This window comes from Dendropsophus ebraccatus, chromosome 5 (genome assembly GCF_027789765.1).
Source record: "Dendropsophus ebraccatus isolate aDenEbr1 chromosome 5, aDenEbr1.pat, whole genome shotgun sequence".
NCBI lineage: Eukaryota > Metazoa > Chordata > Amphibia > Anura > Hylidae > Dendropsophus > Dendropsophus ebraccatus.
The window spans coordinates 107,236,756-107,261,520 of NC_091458.1; the positions used below are offsets into that span (position 1 = coordinate 107,236,756).

Here is a 24,765-nt window from a genome sequence, read left to right on the forward strand (position 1 = left end):
AGGTTAGACTTGAAGATTGCTGCTCACCAGCAGAAACCATCTAACTTAAAGGAGCTGGAGCAGTTTTGTTTTAAGGAATCCAAAGCCACTTGCAGCTTCAGGCTGGGTTCACACTATGTATATTTGAGGCTGTATTTGTGAGGCTGTATAGCAACCAAAACCAGGAGTGGATTGAAAACACAGAAAGGCTCTGTTCACATAATGTTGTAATTGAGTGGATGGCCGCCATTTAATGGCAAATATTTGCTGTTATTTTAAAACAACGGCTGTGGTATTGAAATAATGGCCGTTATTTACTGTTATATGGCGGCCATCCACTCAATTTCAACATTGTGTGAACAGATCCTTTCTGTGTTTTCAATCCACTCCTGGTTTTGGTTGCTATGAGGACCTGACATGAGGACCAAATACAGCCTCAAATATACATAGTGTGAACCCAGCCTTAAAGGGGTTATCCAGTGCTACAAAAACATGGCCACTTTTCCCCCTACTGTTGTCTCCAGTTCAGGTGCGGTTTGCAATTAAGCTCCATTTACTTCAGTGGATCTGAGTTTCAAACCCCCACCCAAACTGGAGACAACAGTAGGGGCAAAGTGGCCATTTTTTGTAGCGCTGCATAACCCCTTTAATTGATGCAAAAAGGTGGCTCTAAAAAGTACTGACTTTATAGGGGTGAATAGTAAAGCACACTGAAGTTCTCTCTAATTTTGTCCTAAAGACTGCTTCGAGTATGTAAATCACCTGCCCCTTAACCCCTTAATCGGCTCCTGCTGTATACAATACATTACCTGTCTTCAATCCCTGCTGCACAGGGTCCCGGCTTCCTGCTCTCCCACCCGGCCAATCAGTGAGTTGCCCAGTCACAGCCACTGATTGGCTGGGCAGGAGAGCAGGAATCCAGGAATCATGCAGCAGGAATTGAAGACAGGTAATGTATACTCACAGCGAGAGACAATTAAGGGGTTAAGGGGCAGGTGATTTACATACTCACAGCAGTCGTTAAGATCGCTGCGAGTATGTATTCACAGGGACCTGCCAGGACCTTACATCGTAGCAGATTTCAGCTGCAATACGTCCTGTGTGAAGGTACTCTAAAATGGCATTTTTAAATCAGGTTTTAAATCCTTCTGTTAATGATTAAATCACAGTCACCAGGACACTAATGCTAAGTTTACACGTAGCGATAATTCGCCCAATCGATCGTTTAACGATTTTGAAACAACAATTTGGTTTTTATAACGACCAGTGTTTAGACGAATAAATAGTTCTAAAATTTGTAAGAAAAATCATTATTGCGATCGTTTTTAAGATCACTTAAGCCCATCTTTTACATAGGGTGAATCGTTGAAAGACTGTTTACACAGAGCGATCTGCAAATTTTTAGTGAACGACGAACGACAATTTGAGAACATGTTTAAAGATCAGACTATTTTTCGCTCGTCGCTTGATCGTTTGCTTTGTTTACATAGAACGATTATCACTCAAATGCGATCGTTATTGCGAAAATTTGAACGATAATCGTTACGTGTAAACGCAGCATAAGACATAAACTTCTCCAATACTGAGAAAATTTTAAAAACAATTGTGGAGGAAAATCTCCAATCTTGAGAAAATAGTGATTAGGAGCTGTTATAAAATGAGCCCAGACAGGATTCAGAGCCCAAAAAGACAGCAGGACTATAAGGATACGGACACAGTGAGGAAAATTGTCAGGGAAATTCCCTTGCTAAAATTCTGCTTTGAAATCCCCTTTCTGCTCCATGCTGAAATGAAGCAGAAATAAAGTAGAGATGAGACCGAAATTAGGCGAAATGTGGAGTAGAATATAGCAGATTTAGAGAAGGAAAACAAAGTCTCATTGACTTCAATGGGTCTTTATTTGTGGATTCCACTTCAAGAATTAAAGGGGAAGTTCACCAAAAAAAAAAAAAAAAAATGTTTTTAACCCTTTGAGGACGAGGCCCAAAATGACCCAGTGGACCGCGCAAATTTTGATCTTAGTGTTTTCGTTTTTCCCTCCTCCCCTTCTAAGAGCTCCAGCACTTTCAGTTTTCTATCTACAAGGCCATGTAAGGGCTTATTTGTTACAGGAATAGTTGTACTTTGTAATGGCGTCATTCATTTTACCAGAACATGTATGATGGAATTCCAAATATATTATTTATGAAGATATAAATAGGTGAAATCGTAAAAAAGAATGCAATATGGTAACGTTTCGGGGGTTCCTGTGTCTGCGTAATGCACTATATGGTAACAGCGACATGATACAATTATTCTATAGGTCAGTCCGAACACAACCATATGCAGGTTACACAGATTCTCTAATGTTATATATGTATTTTTTTTATGAAATCCTTTTTTTTTGGCAATTAAATATTAATAAAATGGGCCTATTGTGACACTTATAACGGTTTTATTTTTTCACCTACGGGGCTGTATGTGGTGTCATTTTTTCCGCCATGATCTCTAGTTTTTTTATTAATACCATATTTGTGAAGATTGGACGTTTTGATCACTTTTTATTGATTTTTTTTAATATATAATGTAACATAAAATCGGTAATCTGAGCACTTTTTCCCCTCTTTTCGTGTACGCCGTTCGCCGTTCGCAATGACGCTTGTTATATTTTAATAGATCGGGAATCGGGAATCGGGAATTTATATTATGGGAAAGGGGGGTGATTTCAACTTTTATTGGGGGAGGGGTTTTGGAGTAGTGTAATAGTGTTTTGAACTTTTTTTTTTTTTTACACATTTGAAGTCCCTTTGTGGGACTTGTACATACACTACTTGGATTTTTACACTGACCATTGCTATGCCATACGCATAGCATTGATCATTGTTATCGGCGATCTGCTCATTGAGCCTGCCTGTGCAGGCTCAGTGCAGCAGATCGCCGATCGGACCGCACGGAGGCAGGTAAGAGACCTCCGGCGGTCCGTTTTACCGATCGGGACCCCCGCAGTCACACTGCGGGGTCCCGATCGGTAAGTGACAGGGGACTCCCCCTGTCACTTGCATTAAAACGCAGCGGTCACGCCACGATCGCGTAGTTTAAGGGGTTAATGACACGCGACAGCGCGATCGCTGCCGCGTGTCATTACCGGTGAGGTCCCGGCTGCTCACTGCAGCCGGCCCCCACCTCCTATGAAGCGCGCTCCGCTCCGGAGCGCGCTTCAAAGCCGGAGAAACACCAAGGACGTAGGGTTACGTCCAGGGTCGTCTGGGGACAGACTTACATGACATAACCCTACGTCCTGGGTCGTCTAGGGGTTAATTAACTGGTGCCAGAGATTTGTAATTTACTTCTATTAAAAAATCTCAATGTCAGGCACAGAACTGGAGGACACGGGCCAGGTGAGGCCCTAGCACTGGTACCTGGCCCGCTGAACAGGTATAACACAAAATGCAGACAAGAGGAACAAACACAATAACTCAGGGTCAGAAAGCAAGGTCAGTAACAGACGGTTGGTGCGGTACAAAGTCGTAAGTCAAAGGCATTATCAAGAAGCCGAAAAACAGAAATGGGAAACCAGGAATTCAATCAGAATAAATGCTAGGTCAAGGAACACTCAGGTACTGAGGCGCTATCACAGGTAACAAAGGATACACAGGGGAGGATATTTATTGAGCCCTCAGATCTCTATGCAAAGTAAATGAAAACACATTATACCCGGGGTCGATCAGCCGAGGGCGGTTAAGTCCCAGCCGCAGAAACAACAAATGTGATGCCGTTGCGTCCCTAGCAACCAGTAGGGCAGGTTGTCAGGGACGGCGTTGGTGCTCCGCTCGCAAAAGGCCGTACTCTCCGGCGTACACTTTGGCAACAACACTTGCGGGAGGCCCGCTGTACGCTCTGGCGGTGCTGGGAGCTGAGCGAGGCGGCCGGCTCCTAACACTAAAGTCTTCCAGTACTTATCAGCAGCTGAATGTCCTGCAAGAAGTGGTGTTCTTTCCAGTCTGGAGAGCAGGAGAGGTTTTCTATAGGGATCAGCTACTGCTCTGGATAGTTTCTGAGATGGACAGAGTCGGCAACAGAAAGCGCTGTGTCCGACTGGAGAGAATACACCACTTGCTGCAAGACATTCAGCAGCTGATTCCAGTACAGCAGGTACTGGAAGACCTGAGGTTTTTTTCTTATAGAAGTAAATTACAAATTACTTAATAGCACCAGTTGATTTAAAAGAACATTTTTTTGGTGTGAACTACCCCTTTAACTATCACATGCAAAAATCCCACTGAACTCAGTAGGAGGCTTATCTCAATGAGAGTTCACACAGAATTTGAATTTAGAATATGTCTTATTTTTAGGACATTAATATGATCTACATCCAATGCTGCCCGAACAAAGAAGGCATAAACGTTGTTATGTTAAAAGCAGTTCCAAATCCCAAAGTGACAGATAGGTCTGCTAATACAAATCTCTCACAGTCTTTGACACACTCAGCACAGGGTTGAATCTCCTTCAAGGATTTATGGCATACTACAATATCTAAGGAATCTTCTCCAGAGATAGTGGGGGCATCAGGTCTCTGAACAACATAGACTTTGAGACAATAAAGCTTTCATCCTGCTAATCTGTGAATTGATGAAGGGCTTACTTTTCCTGTTGCTCTTTTTCCTTTTTTTCAGCGTCAGTTTATCTCACCCTGCCTATCTCTGCCTTGTGTGCATAAACATGCTGTACTACCAAAGCACTACCAAAATTAATACGGTTCTAGAACAGCAAATAAAAAATAGGATTTTCAGGGCAAACACCAAGGACAACCGCTGTGCAGCATAGAGAATTATGGTTGATATTAGATGTGGACTATTCCTACACATTGCATTACCACAACCTCTAAGAGCAGGATTTGTTCTTTAGGACACATTGTTATTATAATGGCAAGAAGAAAGCAAAAGACAGACAATTCTAAAGGCCCTTTTACACCAAGCGATTATTGGCCATATTTGGCTCATTCTTTATGAGTGTAGTGCAAGCTGCACCTAAGCGTAAGTTTACACAAACTGCTTGTTGGCTTAAAAATGTGCGCCAAATTTCTGTTCCTTTTTTTGGCGATCACACTGAAGCCATCATTGCCCCTGTCAGTCCCCTTTTTTGAAAGCAAAAAGCTCTTGTCGGGTGCAGCAAAAAGTTTTGAAAATGCACATTAAGGGTGGCATTTATTAAGTCCGTTGTTTTTTACGCCGGACTTATAAATGCCCCCGCAGCTCCAGCGCTACGGAGATTTATGTAGAGGCGGACTGCCTCTACATAAATCCCGTGCGCGCCGGTGCGCACCGCCGAAAACCTACGCCAGCTGAGGACTGGAGTAGGTTTTTGGCGTACATTTGGGCGGAACGGATGGTAAATCGCGGCGGACTCTGAGTTCGTGCCCTCCGTTCCGCCCACTACACGCCCCCTTTCCGCCCCCCCTGGCGAACTCGGCGGAAAGTGCCGATTTGCGAATAAAAAAATACGCAAATCGGCACTTTCCACCGAAAATCATTCGTTCGCCGGATGATACCTGTGGCCCTAAGGCTTTGATCACACACAGTATTTTTGGTCAGTATTTTTTCAACCAAAACTAGGAGTGGGTTAAAAACACAGAAACTGTGCAAATCTTTCCATTATAGTTTCTCTCTGTCGGTTCCACTCCTGATTTTGGCTACAAATACAGACCAAAATACTGACAGAAACACTGGCTTAAATTCTACGAGTGAACATCAATGTAGTGCAAAGCATGTATGCCCATTTAGCTTGCAAACTGCACCAGAATTCTAAAACATTTGCGATAGTACACTGGCCCACTGTGCTATTCCAAGTGCCAAAGGGGTGGTGCATGATACAGGTAACTTATTTTTTCATTAGTTTTTACTCCTTTTTGTACATTAAAGGCAAATCCAGTGTGAACTTAGTCTAGAATAGTACTTAAAGCAGAAGTCCGGCCATTTTAATCTGGCAGCCGGCAAGGACAGTGAAATTTGATAACTAGTAGGAGCTTACCTCTCCATGTGCCAGCAGTGAGCAGCGGGACTGGCATCGGGACACCGCTGGGCTCTGGGACCTCTGGTGCTGTTACTTCATCACCCGGCTGATGGACTGGCTGCTCAGCCAGTCAGTTACTGGGACAGGACACCACCCCAGTCAGTAATTGGCAGAGCGTCCAGTCTATCAGCTGGGACAGGCATTTCCCCCCAAGTCGTGATGTCACAACTCGGGGGAAAATGTCTTCCGATAGGGTCCGAAGGTCGGTCCTGACGCTCACCACGGGCACGGGGAGAGGTAAGTTCCTACTAGTTATCAAATAACCCCCTGCCTTTGCCAGCTGCCAGATTTTAATATTAGCCAGACTTCTCCTTTAATTAAGATTTTCCCAGTGATCCTGACCTACACAATCAGGCTTAGCACACAAGTCACACAATGCCACTCTGTGGGTGCTTTATTGACCTGACAAAGTCATTTTATAAGAAATATGAAATTTAAAAAGGTGTGAGCAGTTCAGACAGCTTCTATAAAAATTATGCATTACAAAACTTGACATCTTGTATCTCATTTGGACTGATTCATATTCTGTACCAGTAATAGGTACTTGTGCCAAATCAAAGCTCATGGCGGAGACTGGAGGATGCAATTAGTGTTACTCTATCAGTATCTTTGTGGCTTTAATAACAGGTGACAAGCAGAATATCTTGGCTCCTAATAACAACTGCAAGTAGGTGCTCCAAATGTCATGATTTAGAAATAGAGTATTACAGTAATACCACAAGAAGACACTGCAGTTATATACAGTATGAGCAATATGATAGAGGATAAGCACAATATGATAGAGGATAAGAACCCACAGAGGTGAGCGTTGCTGCCTGGGGACCCACTGACCCTGAGAATGAGGAAGCAATTGCCCCACAATGGATGGCACACTCCCTGCACCTGTGCGGCCCCCCGCAGTCTGCACTCTATTTATTCTCTATGAGGCCAGCTAAAATGCTTCTAAGCACTGAACTCAGCACTAGCCATACTTAGTCTCCTTAATGTCTATTTTAATGCATATTAGCATTAAAATAGACACTAGACTAAAGGCCCTACTACACCAAACGATCATTGTCCGTACTTGGCTAATTACTGGCCGTTTCGGCCAATAATCATTTGGTATAATACTCCTGTTTATAGACCACGATGGTCTTTCGACGGTTTTAAAAAACATAAAAACAACAGTGACGGTCTGCTGCGCACCGCTCCATTAACAGGGTACAATGGGTAGCCCAGGAAATCCTTAGAAAGCAGAGCGTCACTTAGCTCTCTGCGGCTCCTTCTCCTCTAGCTTGCTGTCTGTGCGTGTAATAGCACAGACAAAACACAGTAATCACTGAACTCAAGGAGATCAGTGAAAAAATTCCAATGAAGTGCTCAATCAAGAGTCTCCACTGATGCCCCCCAAAATTTAAATATGCAAAACAAGAGTCCGTGGAGCCTCGGTTGCGAGTCTCAAAACACGGGATAGCCAGATATTCCTAGCCCGTTGCCACGGGGTGCCTCAATGAAGGGGGAGAGCACCGCACCACCCTGATAGATAGCCCCTTAGGTCCCACTCGGTTGCGAGTATTGGAACATAAATAGGGAAACACCAGGGTGGCCCCTTTTTGTCAACTTCTAACTCAAGGTGCAAGTATTGCGATCATGACAAGGGCTTGCCAAGGAAGGCATCCATCCACAGACAGCCAAATTCGGGGTATTTGCCCCTCGTCAGTGTGGAGCAGGATTCTGGCTGGTTGGGGCAATGACAAATCAACCAACAAAACACATTAATCTCTGAACTCAAGGAGATCAGTGAAAAAATTCCAATGAAGTACTCAATCAAGAGTCTCCACTGATGCACCCCAAAATGTAAATTGCAACAGGCTAGAGATATCTAGCTAGCCCATGTTTTGAGACTCGCAACTGAGGCTCCACAGACTCTTGTTTTGCATATTTAATAGCACAGACAGCAAGCGGGGAACGAGGAGGAAGCGAGCGCTAATCTGAAAGGTTGGCAATCATTTCCTTCTCTTAATCGTGCCGTGTAATGTGGCCTTTAATGAATCAGCCTCAGAGTCTGTAGCTCTGCAGCTGCAGTATCGTGAAGCAGAACAATTGGGGATAGATGTCAGGCTTGTTTTTCTTCACGGTGCTGAAGCTGTAGCGCTACTGACACAGGCTGCTTCACCAAGTCTAGTATGCTAGTATGTATTATAGAAAACATTAAAGGGGTTATCCAGCGCTACAAGAACATGACCACTTTTGCACCACTCTTGTCTCCAGTTCAGGTGCGGTTTGCAATTAAGCTCCATTTACTTCAATGGAACTGAGTTTCATCCCCTCCCAATTTGGAGACAAGAGGGGTGCAAGTGTTGCCATGTTTTTGTAGCACTGGATAACACCTTTAACCTCTTAGAGACATACGACGTACCCGTACGTCATATGTCCAGAAGAGGTGTTCAGAGTGGGGCCGCGCGGCGACCCCGCTCTGAACTGCCCCAAACCCGGGTGCTGCGTGTTGCCTGGGACCACGGCTATTAGCGGGCACGGTCTGATCGCCGTGTCCGTTAATTAAGTAATCGAAAGCAGCTGTCAAAGTTGACAGCTGCATTTGATTACCATATGCAGCCGTTCCCTGGTGTCTAGTTGCGGAGTTCACTCCTCCAGGACGTGTCTATTACCTGCCGGGGTCTCCGCCAAAATGGCGCTGACCTCAGCTTGGCACTTGGTTGTTTTCGGCTGCAGCAGCTGAAAGCAATCAAGTGCCGATCTCATCGATCTATGCTGTATAACTATATACAGCATAGATCAATGAGAGATCAGAGTGCTTATACTAGAAGTCCCCCAGGGAAGCTTCTAGTATATGTGTAAAAAAAAAAAAAAAAAAAAAAAGTGTTGTTGTTAGTAAAAAGCCCCCTCCCCTAATAAAAGTTTGAATCACCCCCCTTTCCCCATGTTATAAATAAATAAAAATAAATAAATAAATAAACATGTTTGGTATCGCAGCATGCATAATAGCCTGAACTATTAATTAATCACACTACTGATCTCGCATGGTAAACGGCGTAAGCGCCAAAAAATCCCAAAGTGCAAAATTGTGCATTTTTGGTCGTATCAAATCCAGAAAAAATGTAATAAAAAGCCATCAAAAAGTTGTATATGCGCAATCAAGGTACCGATAGAAAGAACACATCATGGCGCAAAAAATTACACCTCACACAGCCCCATAGACCACAGGAAAAAAGCGCTATAAGTATGGGAATGGAGCGATTTTAAGGAACATATATTTGTTAACAATGGTTTGAATTTTTACAAGCCATCACATAAAAGAAAAGTTATACATGTTATAAATTGTAAGCGTAAGGACTTGAGAAACATGCATAACAAGTCAGTTTTACCCCAGGGCGAATGGCGTAATAACAAATACCCCCCAAATAAAAGAAATGCGTTTTTTTGTTCAATTTCACCACACATTGAATTTCTTCCTGGTTTCGCAGTGTACTTTATTCAAAAATTCAGCCTGTCATTGCAAAGTACAATTAGTGACGCAAAAAATAAGGGGTCATGTGGGTTTCTAGGTGGAAAAATGCAAGTGCTATGGCCTTTTAAACACAAGGAGGAAAAAATGAAAACACAAAAACAAAAATTGGCCCCGTCCTTAAGGAGTTAAGAAAAGCTCAGTATCGATATCACTCCATGCAGCAGATATAGCAATATGTAACTGTGCCGGGACCAGGGCTTGTGCAGCCCTTCAGTTCCCACTACAGCCACTGCTGTGTCGCCCCTTACACATTTATAAGGCTGGGTTCACACTATGTATATTTGAGGCTGTATTTGGTCCTCATGTCAGGTCCTCATAGCAACCAAAACCAGGAGTGGATTGAAAACACAGAAAGGCTCTGTCCACACAATGTTGAAATTGAGTGGATGGCCACCATATAACAGTAAATAACTTCCATTATTTCAATATAACAGCCGTTGTTTTAAAATAACAGCAAATATTTGCCATTAAATGACGGCCATCCACTCAATTACAACATTATGTGAACAGAGCCTTTCTGTGTTTTCAATCCACTCCTTGTTTTGGTTGCTATACAGCCTCAAATATACGTAGTGTGAACATAGCCGTTCAAAGAAAAAATTCTTACCTTCTATTTATAGTGTACCTGTAGCTGTATGAACAGTGACCATCAGGCAGTGCTGGGTACAATAGCCATTTTTCTAGATTAATTTTGAATCTGACAGCTGAAAACCTTACTGAAGGCGTCATTGTCTCCGCTGCCTGCTATGCGTACCTGTGCATTAGGAGATGGCACTTTCTGCTTCGTCTTCAGCCTTGCACCATGGAATCCCATTACACTGTGTGTGACGCTGGAGATGGTTGCTATGGATCAGGAAGCTCCGCCTCCTAATTTACAGGTACAAACAGCAGGGAGCTGAGGCAACAGCGCCAGATTTAAAATGTAAGTACTTTAGAAAATGACGACTGAGTAGAGTGCTGCCTGATAATCATTCTTCATTTCAGGCACACAGTAAATATGACATTATTCATCCCATACTGTGAACACCACGCTAGTGCTACCAGCGTTAGTATAAGGGGGCGGGGGAGGGCAAGTTTGGTGAACAGCCTGGGGCCTATGATAAAGTTATTCTGCCCTGGTACATACCTTATTAAAGGGGTAGTGCGGCGCTCAGAAATTATTCACAGAATAACACACATTACAAAGTTATACAACTTTGTAATGTATGTTATGTCTGTGAATCGCCCCGTTCCCCGTGTCCCCCCACCCCCACCCGTGTACCCGGAAGTGTGGTGCATTACACATTACCTGATCCGTGTCGAGGGCCGTCCGCCATCTTGTGCCAAACGTCATCCGAGTCGCTGCCGCCCGTCCCCCCTCCGCCGTGTCACAACTGTGCTCAGCCGCGATTGGCTGAGCACAGTTATGCTCAGCCAATCGCGGCTGAGCATCGGATGACACTGCAGAAGGCGGCCGGCATTCGGAACAGTCGGAGCTGTTCGCTGTCCGCCCGAAGAAGACGTCGCTGAATCAAGATAGAAGACTGGTGTCGGCACGTGACAGGTGAGTATAGCGCACCACACTTCCGGGTACACGGGTGGGAGTGGTGGGACACAGGGAAGGGGGCCAGTCACAGACATAACATACATTACAAAGTTGTATAACTTTGTAATGTGTGTTAGTCTGTGAATAATTTTTTACCGCCGCACTACCCCTTTAAAGGGGTTATCCAAGCTTAGAAAAATATGGCAGGTTACTTTCAGAAACAGCACAACAGCACAGGTAGAGCTGTTATTATACTTATTTACCTCAGTATAATGATGCTTTAACTCAACCCTTTCCAGCGTAGTTTTGACGAATTAGCAGCAGATTCTTTGTGTGTTGTAATGTTTTGGTTTTTTTTTTCACATGAGATTGTCACAAGATAATCAATGGTATCCACTTCAATTGCCAGTGGTTCTAATGCTTTGGATGATCAGTGGGCATTCACATGTTTCATGGTTACGGTCTATGCACAGATGTGCTACAAACCAGAATGCGGAACTCCCTGCATCATGATTCATCATGATGCAGGGAGCTTTGTGACACACTTTGTCAGTACAGTAGCATGAAGATTTAAACTGTGTCGGAGAAAGAATCACAATGTTGGGAGTTCCAAATTCCGTTTCTTAACACATAGAGGGACATTTACTAAGGAGTCTAACGTCTGCAACTATTCTAATGAGGATTGGTGTGTACAAAAAGTTGCAAAAATTGCGCAAGCATATTCACCTGTTACTGACCAGACGTAGGCCTGCACCTGTTTGTGCGACTTTTTAAAAAGTCGCAAAAGATAAATTGGGTGCTAATCTCGGATTATGCAAACTTTTGGGTGAATACTCAAACAGGCAGATTAAAAAAAAGTCTAAAAAAAATTCGCCTGTCGAATACTGGCTTATAAATAGAGCTTAGACCAAAACTGGGCGACAAATCCAACTATTCACCTAAAAATGGGCGCAAAGCCCTTGATAAATTTCCCAAATGGACCTTATTTACAGACTGTAATCATGGACCCTCTGAATGACGCCTAAGGCGGTGTTCCTACATTCGCAGTTTTGTCGCATTGTTTAGTTTACATAATTAGAGCCTAACAGGTTATATGGCCTCTCTAATTTTGCCTAAACTGACATATTGGGCTTAGCCATGTGATTTAACATTACCAAGTTTAATTAGATCATTTATAACAAGAAAAATATCTGTGATGAAAAACATGCAAAGACTGTAATTATGTATAGATATAAAAAAAAATCAAACTGCAAATGTGGGAACATAGCCTAAAGCAGTGTGAGGTGGGCCTCACCCGTGAGGTGCCCCTAGTTGTTGGTGAGGCCCAGCTGTGGAGCCAGATTTCACAAAAGCGACTATGATCTGCACAGTCCTTTTGCTGTTTCCAAAAATATCCATTTTAACAACATTATTAATTTATTTTGTACTTGCTTTATTAGTATATAAAGCTTGGGAGATGGGTGAGAGCTAGCCCTAGCATTATTTTTAGCTTTTAAATGGACTTTCACCACAGATAGTGAGGCCTAGTCACTCTCTTGGTCAGTCTGGTGAGGCCCAGGCATTGCCTTGCTCTGTTGGGTGAGGCTCCAGTAGAAAAAGTTTGAGAAGCACTGGCCTAAAGCTTTGGTAGATTACAAAGGCTCCACCATCGTCAGTATCTCAGCTAATCCTACCTCCTCCCCTCTTTGCACTCAGACCTCTCTACACCAGCATACACATAAAACCTGTATATCAAGTGGTACTTTTCTTTTTCTGTCCTAGTGTATGCTGTAAAGCAAAATTCTGAATTTCCTGTTGTAGAAACTTAGGGAACATTGGGAAGATAGATAGATATATATATATATATATATATATATATATATATATATATATATATAATATATATATAAAATATATATTAAGAAAATATATAATCATACGATAAAACAAATGAGAAACAATCCAGTCTATAAATTTCATGAATAAAGAAACGAGGTAATACAGAGGTAATCCTTTAAGCAAAGCAATTTTGTATTGCACTGTACATATATAAAACAGAGAAACATGAGAACCTAAACAATGAGCACGAGGAAGTAAAGTTTATTACTGCAGGGCAACAGGAAATAGGAAAGTAATTAGATGAATCAACACCATTTTAAATCCGATATTCATTTAGCCTAATGCAAACACAAAAACTACAGCAGCCCTCAGTAAAAGCTACAATATACAGTATGTGAATATGAATAATTGTACAACACATTACTGCTAGATTTACTACACATAAAAAAAAAACACAAACAGATTTACCGCCCATTCTTAAAGGAGTTATCCAGCATTAGAAAAACATGGGCACTTTCTTCCAGAGACAGCGCAACTTGTCTCCAATTTAGGTAGAGTTGTGCAACTCAGTTCCATTAAAGTGAATGGAGCTTAATTGCAAAACACACATTAGAAATCGTGTTGTTGTCTCTGGAAGAAAGTGGCCATGTTTTTCTAATGCTGGATAACCCCATTAAATAAATCCAGGTAGAATTGACCAGTCACCAGTTTCCAGGTGGTAATCTTCCAAAAAAAAAAAAAAACATAGACATACAATATACTTAACATCCCACCGGTGATGATCGCCGTTCGAATTTCCTGCCGGCCGCGTCCAGCCATCTTCGGATCCGGGTGCAGTGAATGGGAGAGAAAAGGCTGCTTGCTGGAGCGCATCACATGGCTTCCAGCAAGATCAGCCAATCAGGGCTGAGCAAACTGGAAGCCATGTGATGCGCTCCAGCCAATGAAAAGGCTGCTGGTGCGCATGTGCCCCAGCAGTCTTTTCCTCTCCCATTTATTGCTGTGGAAGACAGCAAAGAGGAAGGAGACCAGGACTGCCACCTGACCCTAGATGGCGCCCTGGAGAAGAGGACGGGGTCGACAGTGTTTTGGTGTGTATACCTTATTTAACTTCCGGGGAGGGGGGGAGGAGAGGGACGGGGCCAGACAGCTTTTTAACACACATTACAAAGTTATATAACTTTGTAATGTGTGTTAATTAAGCAGAAAAAAAAAACACCGCACTACCACTTTAAGGATCTAAATTTGTATAATCTGGAGGAAAAAATTTATGTAAAAGGACTAAATAAGGTACAGGAGGGAATGTGAGAAAATATTACTGTATTGAAAGAGTAGTAAATGCTTGGAACAAACTCCCAGCAGATATGGTTGGAAAATCTACAACAACAGAATTTAAACATGCCTGGGATAAACATCCTAAGAGAATAAGAAGGGAAATACTAAAATGACAGACTAGATGGACCTAGTGGTCTTTTTCTGCCGACAATCTTCTGTGTTTCTAGGGCAAGTAAGGGCTAATGCACACGTCTGCAGAAATACATCCGTGCACGGACAGTGAGTTGGACCTTGGAGCTCCCAGCATCATGATTAATTATGATGTTGGAAGCATCTATACTGTTTGTAAGTTTGCGCTAGTGTACTGACACAGCCACGCATATACTGTCCATAATGATCTGTAATTACCGACAGTATAGAGGGTATTAATTTCCAGCAATGCAAACTACTGTTTTTTTCAGGCTCTCTATATTTTCAGAAAGTTCTGTCCGCATATAAATATGAAATCCACGTAAATAGTCTGTATTTGTGGATAACAGATTTGATCTACAAATTCACATTTTTCTCAGTACTTACAGTGGTGTGAAGGAGGTTTCATGTACATAGAGAGATTTAGCTAACAGATTTCTGAAGCCAAAACTAGGAACAAACTATAAACAAGGTACAGGTTATAAAGGAAAGGGGATTGTTTTATGTTGGGGGGGGGGGGGGGGGGGTCTAATCTTGCAGGAAATCTGTTTGAAACGTGAACTGTTAGCACTTTTATTGTATATGTTAAGTGGACACAAAAACTCAGTGTGAGCCTAGCCTTAAAATAGCATATTGCAAAACAGTCCAATTTACTTCATTACCTGTGGCAATATTAAGATCAGGTGTTTCTATTCATAAAGCAGGCACACTTATTAACAGCTTCTCTATGATGGTGTGTTCACACATTCAGGCTTTTAACTGCAATTAATGAAAACAAAGCCAGGAATGAGTTTAAAAAGAGGAGACATTTCAATCTTTGACGTCAATAATTGCAATTAAAAACCTGGTTTTGTGAACATACCCTAAATACTCATGACTACAGTCCTCAGAAACAGACTGCTGACATCTGCATAGTCTGGCGTTCATCTCTACTCTACAACCTTAAATTTAGACTCAACGGCACAAACATATTATATATATATATATACACACTAACTGTATACATTTCCTTTTCTGATACATGAAAATGACAAAGGGCTCATATTTTAAATTGTTAGTTGGATATAATGTTACAAAACAGCAATGCCTATGCCCATTAAAGATACCCGTGTCCTTTTTGTCTTTCTACTATATTGTACTCTAATGCTGTTCACAAAATTGCAAAATGAGACTTTGTTCCATTCTTGATTGTGACAAAACTTTTATCACACAAATTGTAAAAGGTGTCCAAATACTTGGAATAGGTAAAATGTAGAATTACACAGACATAATGAGACATACTTGTCCTGTCTGTATGAAATTTCACGCTATAAATCCCTATTGCTCCATACATCAACATGTTTTCTCTGTCACTGGTAATGTCTTCCAGGTGGATTGGCTTACTTTTCTGTGGCCTCTCTGTAAAGCACTTATGTATCTGCAATGGTTTCCTGGGGATTTTGTGATATAAAATTTATCGACCACTGTTCTCAATGTATTGAAGGTTATATATAGATCATGAAGCATCTTGAATTAATGCCCACGCACATTAAATTCTTCCCATATAGGAGATTTTTGGCAAATTTGTAGCTCTTCACATTCTAAGAAGCATAGCATATTTATTTTTTGCAAGACCAATAGTCATTTTTAAAGACACCATTGATTTTATCATAAAACATACTGCAAAACAGAAAAAAATAAAGATTTCTGGGATGAAATTCAAAAAGAAATCTGTTGTTTTAATTTTTTTCTACTTTTTTCAATATACAAAAAAAACTGATGTTTTGTTTATTTTACAGGTCATTAAAATGAGTTTATATCATTTTTGTTTTATTTTGCTAACTTTAAAAAATGTTAACTTTTTATAAAAAGAATGATGGTTTTGAATCGCCGTATTTAGACTTCTATAACCTTTTCATTTACCGAGTAAATATAATGGTTTATTTCTTATGGTGTGATCTGTTTTTGTATCAGTACCAGATTAGGGTAGATGGGATATTTTGTTCTAACGCTGGATAACGTGAAATGGACAATTACAATAAACTTCCATAGATGGCATGTGAAGGGTTAATGATGCAATGGGTTACAGATCACAAAGGCTATCACACTAAGGGAAGTAATAACGACCATTTAACAGTCCCAAAATAATGATATGTTGGGCATATCCGAGCTCCTTCTAGAATAGTGAGTTATGTAACTTAGGGCATAACTGATGACATACTCACATTATGCAGCAAGGATAAGCATTCTTTAAAAGGAAGGAACAATAAATAAGGAAATACTTGGTAGGAAGACATGGAGCTGATCATGTATGGCGATAGGAGTGTGAAATTAAATATATTCTGACGTGACATTCCCAAAAGGAAGCAAATATACAGAGTGTGACAATGTTACAATGTAAATATTTGTAAAGAATTCATTATGGACTTTCCTGGTGCTGGAATCTTCCTTTTCGCTGTGCTGTGGTTAGCTGGTTTATATACTGTACATAACACTTGCACGCCCAAAGGGCATGCTGGGAGTACAGTCTGTGACTTCTGACACAGCTCCAGCGGTCTCTACAGAGCAAAGGCCGGGTGCCAACCGGAGCCTGAACACAGGATCAACATGCTATTGGTGGTGAGTTACTGCTTGTTTGTTAAATTTATGTGTTCAGGGCCCTTTTAAAATTTTAATAAAAAATGGGTAATCCCTTTAAAGATATGTCCAACATGAAATATACACTGCATATTTTCTGCATAAAATTTCTGCACATAAAATCTGCAGCATTTACAGCAGCAGCAATGTAGATAGACATTTTAAAAACCTCATTCAGGATGCCCTCCCTCCAAAAAAAAAAAAAAAAAAAAAAGCCATTAGCGCCAATGCGTTTTTCCATGCATTTGCATTTTTTCTGGCATTTTTCTGGTGTTTTTGACTTAATGTGCAAATGATCATTTTTGTGGTTTAGGTGTTTTTGTGTGCTGAACTTTTTTTTTTCCTGGGAAAAAAACGTTATATGCACAGCAATGGAGGTTTTGAGACAACCAGAATAATCCCATTTAAGTCTATGGTAGAGAAAACACCACAGTTTGCCAAAAATGCGCCACACCCTCAGCATGTTGCATTTTGGAAAAACTGGCAAAGAGCCTCAAAATAGCCAGAGCCAAGAGAAAACCCAACCACCAAAAAACGCCATGTGTGTAAGGCATATCATAAACTTCCATTAACCCCTTGCCGCAAAATGACGTTTGGGGAACGTCATGTAAAACAAGTAGTTCCCGCAACATGACGTTCCCCAAACGTCATGCTTTCCCTGCCTCCCCCCGCTGTCCCTGATGGTGATCAGGCAGCGGGAGGAGGCTATGTCACATAGCATCCTCCCGCTGCATCTGCCCGGAGGGGAGCCGCGCTCCCCGCGGGCAGTTAACCCCATAACTCTCCTCACATGACTGGGCTGTCAATATTCAGGGATTTACGTTGTTCAGAAGGGACCGGGTGGGCAGAAGAGGAGGAGTATGTCTGTATGTCAGAAATGATATTAAAGTGAGTGTAAAAGATGCAATAGTGGGAGATGACTGTGATGATGTGGAAGCATTGTGGGTAGAACTACAGAAGGAGGTAAAGAGTGAAAAAATTATTCTTGGTGTAATCTATAGACCCCCCAACATTACTGAGGAGGTAGATGGCCAGTTGAATAGACAAATAGAGCGGGCTGCCCGGGAGGGGACAGTAGTGATAATGGGGGACCTCAACTACCCAGATATAGATTGGGGTCACGGTTCAGCTAAAACCACAAAGGGGAGGGAATTTCTTAACCTCCTGCAGGATAATTTTCTGGGCCAGTTTGTGGAGGAGCCAACTAGAAGTGATGCCTTGTTGGATCTGGTTATTTCTAACAATGCTGAGCTGGTTGGGGATGTCACTGTCCATGAACACCTGGGTAATAGTGACCACAATATAGTGACTTTTAGCTTAAAGTGTAGAAAAGAAAAACATGTTGGGAGGGCAAAAACTCTTAATTTTAAAAGGGCCAATTTTCCTGGGTTAAGGGCAGAACTTCAGGGCATAGACTGGGAGCGGCTGCTGTCACATACGGATACAGCTAATAAATGGGAAATCTTCAAATCCACATTAAATAACTGTACTGCCAAATATATTCCTATGGGTACCAAATATAAACGGTTGAAATCCAATCCCACATGGCTTACAACCGAGGTTAGAAGGGCTATAAATGAGAAAAAAGGGGCATTCAAAAAATATAAATCAGAGGGGTCAGCTGTAGCATTTAAACATTACAAAGAAGTCAACAAAACCTGTAAAAATGTAATAAAAGCAGCAAAAATTCACAATGAAAGGCAGGTAGCTATAGAAAGCAAAAGAAACCCCAAAAAATTCTTCAAATATATTAATGCAAAAAAACCAAGGTCAGAGCATTTAGGACCCCTAAATAATGGCGACGGGGAATTAATAACTGGGGATCAGGAGAAAGCTGAGTTACTTAATGGGTTCTTCAGTTCTGTATATACAAAAGAGGATGGAGCTGTGGTGGGTGGGGCCAGTACTGAGGTGGGTGGGGCCAGTGCTGCTAACACATGTAATGTACTGAACTGGTTTACTATAGATATGGTCCAAGATAAATTAAACAAACTCAATGTAACCAAAGCTCCAGGGCCTGATGGATTGCACCCCAGAGTTCTTAGGGAACTCAGTTCTGTAATTTCACTACCCTTGTATGAAATATTCCGTGATTCTTTGCTTACTGGTATTGTGCCGAGGGACTGGCGTAAGGCAAATGTAATGCCAATCTTCAAAAAGGGCTCTCGAACTTCCCCAGGTAACTATTTGAGGGGCTTATAAGGGACTACATCCAGGAATATGTAGTGGCTAATAGTATTATAAGTGATAACCAGTATGGTTTTACTAAGGACAGAAGCTGTCAAACCAACCTAATATGTTTCTATGAAGAGGTAAGTAGAAGCCTGGATGGCGGCGCGGCTGTGGATATAGTGTACCTGGATTTTGCAAAAGCGTTTGACACAGTTCCTCATGGACGTCTGATGGGTAAGTTAAAGTCTATCGGTTTGGAAAATTTAATGTGTAACTGGATTGAAAACTGGCTTAATAATCGTACCCAGAGAGTGGTGGTCAATGATTCCTACTCCGAATGGTCCCCGGTAATAAGTGGTGTACCCCAAGGGTCAGTACTGGGCCCTCTTCTGTTTAACTTGTTTATTAATGATATTGAGAATGGAATTAACAGCAATGTTTCTATCTTTGCAGATGACACCAAGCTTTGTAGTACAGTACAGTCTATGGAAGATGTGCAGATGTTACAGGATGACTTAGACACACTGAGTGTTTGGGCGTCCACTTGGCAAATGAGGTTCAATGTGGATAAATGTAAAGTTATGCACCTGGGTACTAATAACCCGCATGCATCATATGTCCTGGGGGGAGTTACTCTGGGAGAGTCACTGATAGAGAAGGATCTGGGTGTACTTGTAGATAATAGACTACAGAACAGCACACAATGTCAGTCAGTGGCTTCTAAGGCCAGCAGGATATTGTCATGCATTAAAACAGGCATGGACTCTCGGGACAGGGATATAATATTACCGCTTTATAAAGCTTTGGTGCGGCCTCATCTGGAGTATGCCGTCCAGTTTTGGAACCCGATTCATAAAAAGGATGTTCTAGAGCTGGAGAGGGTACAAAGACGGGCAACTAAAGTAATAAGGGGAATGGAGCATCTTAGTTATGAGGAGAAATTAAAAGAATTACATTTGTTTAGTCTGGAGAAGAGACGTTTAAGGGGAGATATGATTAACTTATTTAAATATATAAATGGCCCCTACATGAAATATGGGGAAAAGATGTTCCAGGTAAAACCCCCTCAAAGGACAAGAGGGCACTGCCTCCGTCTGGAGAAAAAAAGGTTCAATCTCCGGAGGCGACAAGCCTTCTTTACCATGAGAACTGTGAATCTGTGGAACAATCTACCACAGGATCTGGTCACAGCAAAAACAGTAGAGGGCTTCAAAACAGGGCTAGACAAGTTCTTAGACCAAAATAATATAGATGCATATGTATAGAACCTATCACCCCTCCCCCTTCCCTGTATCCATCCCCTCCTTGGTTGAACTTGATTGACATGTGTCTTTTTTCAACCGTATTAACTATGTAACTATGTAACGCCGCGGTCAATGCGACCGCAGCATCTATGGGGGAGATTTGAGTTCCCCCGCCGATCGGGCGGCGGGAGGAGGCTGCAGAATGTTGCCTCCTCCCACCGCCACATCTGATGTGTCCCCCGCCCCCCCCTCGTCCCCCGAAACCGGCGGATCGCCGCTATTACCGTTATAGCGGCGATCCGCCGGTAACGGGTATTCCCGGCGCCGCCGATCGCTTTGTATAAAATGTATAAATCAGACCCCAGATCAGCCCCCCTAGTGGGCGATCACTAACCCTCCCCTCCCCGGGCGGCCATCACATCCAAGATGGCCGCCCCCATCCCTGCGAACAAACGATGTTTGTTCGCAGGGATGGAAATGAATAAATGATCAAAGCCCCATGCTTTCCTCCACCGGAGGTAGCGGAGAGCATGGGGCAGTGATCGGGGACCCCCCCCCCCGTGTGGTCCCGGAGCAGGCGATCGGCGGTATATACTATATACCGCTGATCGCCTGTTCCCAGTGCAAAAAAGCACTTTTTATCCCCTGTCACCATAAATCATTGGTGACAGGGGATAAAAAGTGTCAGTGTGTCGCCCCCCAAGTCGCCCCCCACCCCCCGTGTCACCCCCGTCCCCCAGTCACCCCCCCTTCCCCATATACATTACCTGATCCTGGAGCTCCTTCCTCTTCGGTGTCCTGGCTGGTTATGAAGTGCGCATGCGCTTCACAACCAGCCAGCTCTGAAAATTTAAAGTGACAGAGACCAATTTGGTCTCTGTCACTGAACTATGATTACTGTGATAGAAAATATCACAGTAATCATAGTAATACAGTAAAAATGAATGTATAAAGTACAAAAAGTGAAAAACATACAAAAAAATAAAACACACACTTTTTATTATAGTAATAATTGCAGTTTACTCCCAAATTACCCCTAACCCCCCCAGATTACCCGTCACTACCGCAGGTTGCCCATATCCGCCCCAGGTTGCCCGTAATCACGCCAGATTGCACGTAATCACCGCACGTTGCCCATAACCACGGCACATTGCCCATAACCACCGCAGGTTGCCCCTAACCACCGCAGGTTGCCCCTAACCACCGCACGTCGCCCCTAACCACCGCACGTCGCCCCTAACCACCGCACTTCGCCCCTAACCACCGCACGTCGCCCCTAACCAACGCACGTCGTCCCTAACCACCGCACTTTGCCCCTAACCACCGCACGTTGCCCCTAACCACCGCACGTTGCCTATAACCACCGCACGTTGCCTGTAACCACCACATGTTGACCGTAACCACCCCGAATTGCCAGTGACCCCCTCCAGATGGTGCGTAATCAGCTCCGATTGCCCGTAACCCCCCAGATTATAAAGTACAAAAAGTGAAAAACATACAAAAAAATAAAACACACACTTTTTATTATAGTAATAATTGCAGTTTACTCCCAAATTACCCCTAACCCCCCCAGATTACCCGTCACTACCGCAGGTTGCCCATATCCGCCCCAGGTTGCCCGTAATCACGCCAGATTGCACGTAATCACCGCACGTTGCCCATAACCACGGCACATTGCCCATAACCACCGCAGGTTGCCCCTAACCACCGCACGTTGCCCCTAACCACCGCACGTCGCCCCTAACCACCGCACTTCGCCCCTAACCACCGCACTTCGCCCCTAACCACCGCACGTCGCCTCTAACCACCGCACGTCGCCCCTAACCAACGCACGTCGTCCCTAACCACCGCACTTTGCCCCTAACCACCGCACGTTGCCCCTAACCACCGCACGTTGCCCCTAACCACCGCACGTTGCCCCTAACCACCGCACGTTGCCTATAACCACCGCACGTTGCCTGTAACCACCACATGTTGACCGTAACCACCCCGAATTGCCAGTGACCCCCTCCAGATGGTGCGTAATCAGCTCCGATTGCCCGTAACCCCCCAGATTGCACGTAACCACCGCACATTGCTTCTGACCACCGCACGTTGCCTCTGACCACCGCATGTTGCCTATAACCACCCCAAATTGCCAGTGACCCTCTCCAGATTGCCCGTAACCAGGCCAGATTGCCTGTAACGACCCCAAATTACAGGTACTTATCCCAGATTACCTATAAGCACTTCAGTTTATCCGTAACCACCCCACGTTGCCTGTTACCACCCAAACGTTGCCCGCTACCACCCCACGTTGCCCGTAACCACCCCACTTTGCCCGTAACCATCCCAGATTGTCTGTAACCACCGCAGGTTGCCCATAACCACACCAGGTTGCCCGTGATGCGCTATTCTAATAACTATTTCTAGCTGCGGTTTTGCTCCAGCAAATTGACGCTCCCTTCCTTCTGAGCCCTGCTGTGTGCCCATACTGTGGTTTATGCCCACATATGGGGTACCGTTTTACTCAGAAGAAGCTGTGTTACAGATTTTAGGGTACGTTTTTTCTCCCATTCCTCGTGAAATTAAGAAATTTTTAACTAAACAAACATATTATTGGAAAAATTTGACTTTTTCATTTTTACTGTCTTATTTTGAATACTTTCCTCTAATACCTGTGGGGTCAAACCGCTCACTGCACCCCAAGATGAATTCTTTCACGGGTGTACTTTCCTAAATGGGGTGACCTTTGGGGGAGTTCTATTCTGCTGACACTACAGGGGCGCTGCAAACGCACCTGGCGCTCAGAAACTTCTTCGGAAAAATCTGCACTGAAAATGCTAATTGGCACTCCTTCCCTTCTGAGCCCGGCTGGGTGCCCATACAGTGGTTTATGCCCACATATGGGGTACCGTTCTACTCAGGAGAACCTGCGTTACAGATTTGGGCATGCAGCTTCTCCCCTGTTCCTAGTGAAATTGAGAAATTTCAAACTAAACGAACATATTATTGGAAAAATTCTAGTTTTTCAATTTTACTGTCTTATTTTGAATACTTTCCTGTAATACCTGTGGGGTCAAAATGGTCACCACACCCCCTGATGAATTCTTTGAGGGGTGTACTTTCCAAAATGGGGTGACTTTTGGGGGGTTTCTCTTCTACAGACACTACAGGGGCACTGCAAACGGACCTGGCGCTCAGAAACTTCTTCAGCAAAATCTGCATTGAAAAAGCTAATTGGCGCTCCTTTTCTTCTGAGCCCCGCTGTGTGCCCATACAGTGGTTTATGCCCACATATGGGGTACCGTTGTATTCAGGAGAACCTTCTTTACAAATTTTGGGGTACTTTTTTTCTCTTGTTCCTCGTGAAATTGAGAAATTTCAATCTAAACAAACATATTATTGGAAAAATTTGTGTTTTTCATTTTTACTGTCTAATTTTGAATACTTTCCTCTAATGCATGTGGGGTCAAAATGCTCATCCTACCCAAAGATGAATTCTTTGAGGGGTGTACTTTCGAAAATGGGGTGACTTTTGGGGGGATTCTATTCTGCGGACACTACAGGGGCTCTGCAAATGCACCTGGCGCTCGGAAATTTCTTCAGCAAAATCTGCATTAAAAAAGCTAATTGGCGCTCCTTCCCTTCTGAGCCCGGCTGTGTGCCCATACAGTGGTTTACGCCCACATCTGGGGTACCGTTGTATTCAGGAGAACCTGCGTTACAAATTTTGGCATGCTTTTTTCTCATGTTCCTTTTGAAAATGAGAAACTTCAATCTAAACGTATATATTATTTGAAAATTTAAATTTTTGATTTTTTTACGGCCTAATTGTGAATACTTTCCTCCAGCCCCTGTAGGGTTAAAATGCTCATTATACCTCATTATTAATTCTTTAAGGTGTCTAGTTTCCAAAATGGGGTCACTTATGGGGGTTTCCACTATACAAACCTTCTAAATCCATTTAAAAAAAGAACTGATCCCTAAAAAAAAATCAGTTTTGGAAATTTTCACAAAATGTGATAATTTGCTAATAAATTTCTAAGCCCCGTAACACCCTAAAAAAGTAAAATATGTTTCCCAAATTATGCCAGAATAAAGAGGACATATTGGTAATGTGATCTGGTAACTAATTTATGTGCTATGACTTCCTTTTTTAGAAGCAGAGAATTTCAGAAGTTCATAAAATGCAAAATTTTCAAATTTTTCATGATATTTTGATGTTTTTCACAAAAAATACACAAAGTAGTGACCAAATTTTGCTACAAATATAAAGTGTCATATGTGACGAAAAAACTATCTCAGAATCGCTAGCATACGTTAAAGCATCACTGAGCTATAAGCGCATAAAGTGAGACAGGTCAGATTTTAAAAAATGAGCCTGGTCATTAAGGCCAAAACAGGCTTTA

The 24,765-nt window shown here is 42.8% G+C and overlaps 1 protein-coding gene across 4 annotated transcripts in view; it reads right to left on the reverse strand.

Annotated features, from left to right (window-relative positions):
- LOC138792886 (pinopsin-like) overlaps positions 1-24,765 on the reverse strand; it is a 170,305-nt gene that overhangs the window by 126,090 nt on the left and 19,450 nt on the right. Inside the window, exon 1 of one of the 4 annotated variants that reach the window (XM_069970933.1) lies at positions 10,290-10,364. The exons of 2 other annotated variants lie outside the window; for them this stretch is intronic. The gene's annotated coding sequence lies outside the window, so the exon portion shown is untranslated. Of the gene's footprint in view, positions 1-10,142; positions 10,184-10,289; positions 10,365-24,765 lie in introns of those variants that run through there. One more of the 4 variants, XM_069970935.1, reaches the window with a different exon arrangement.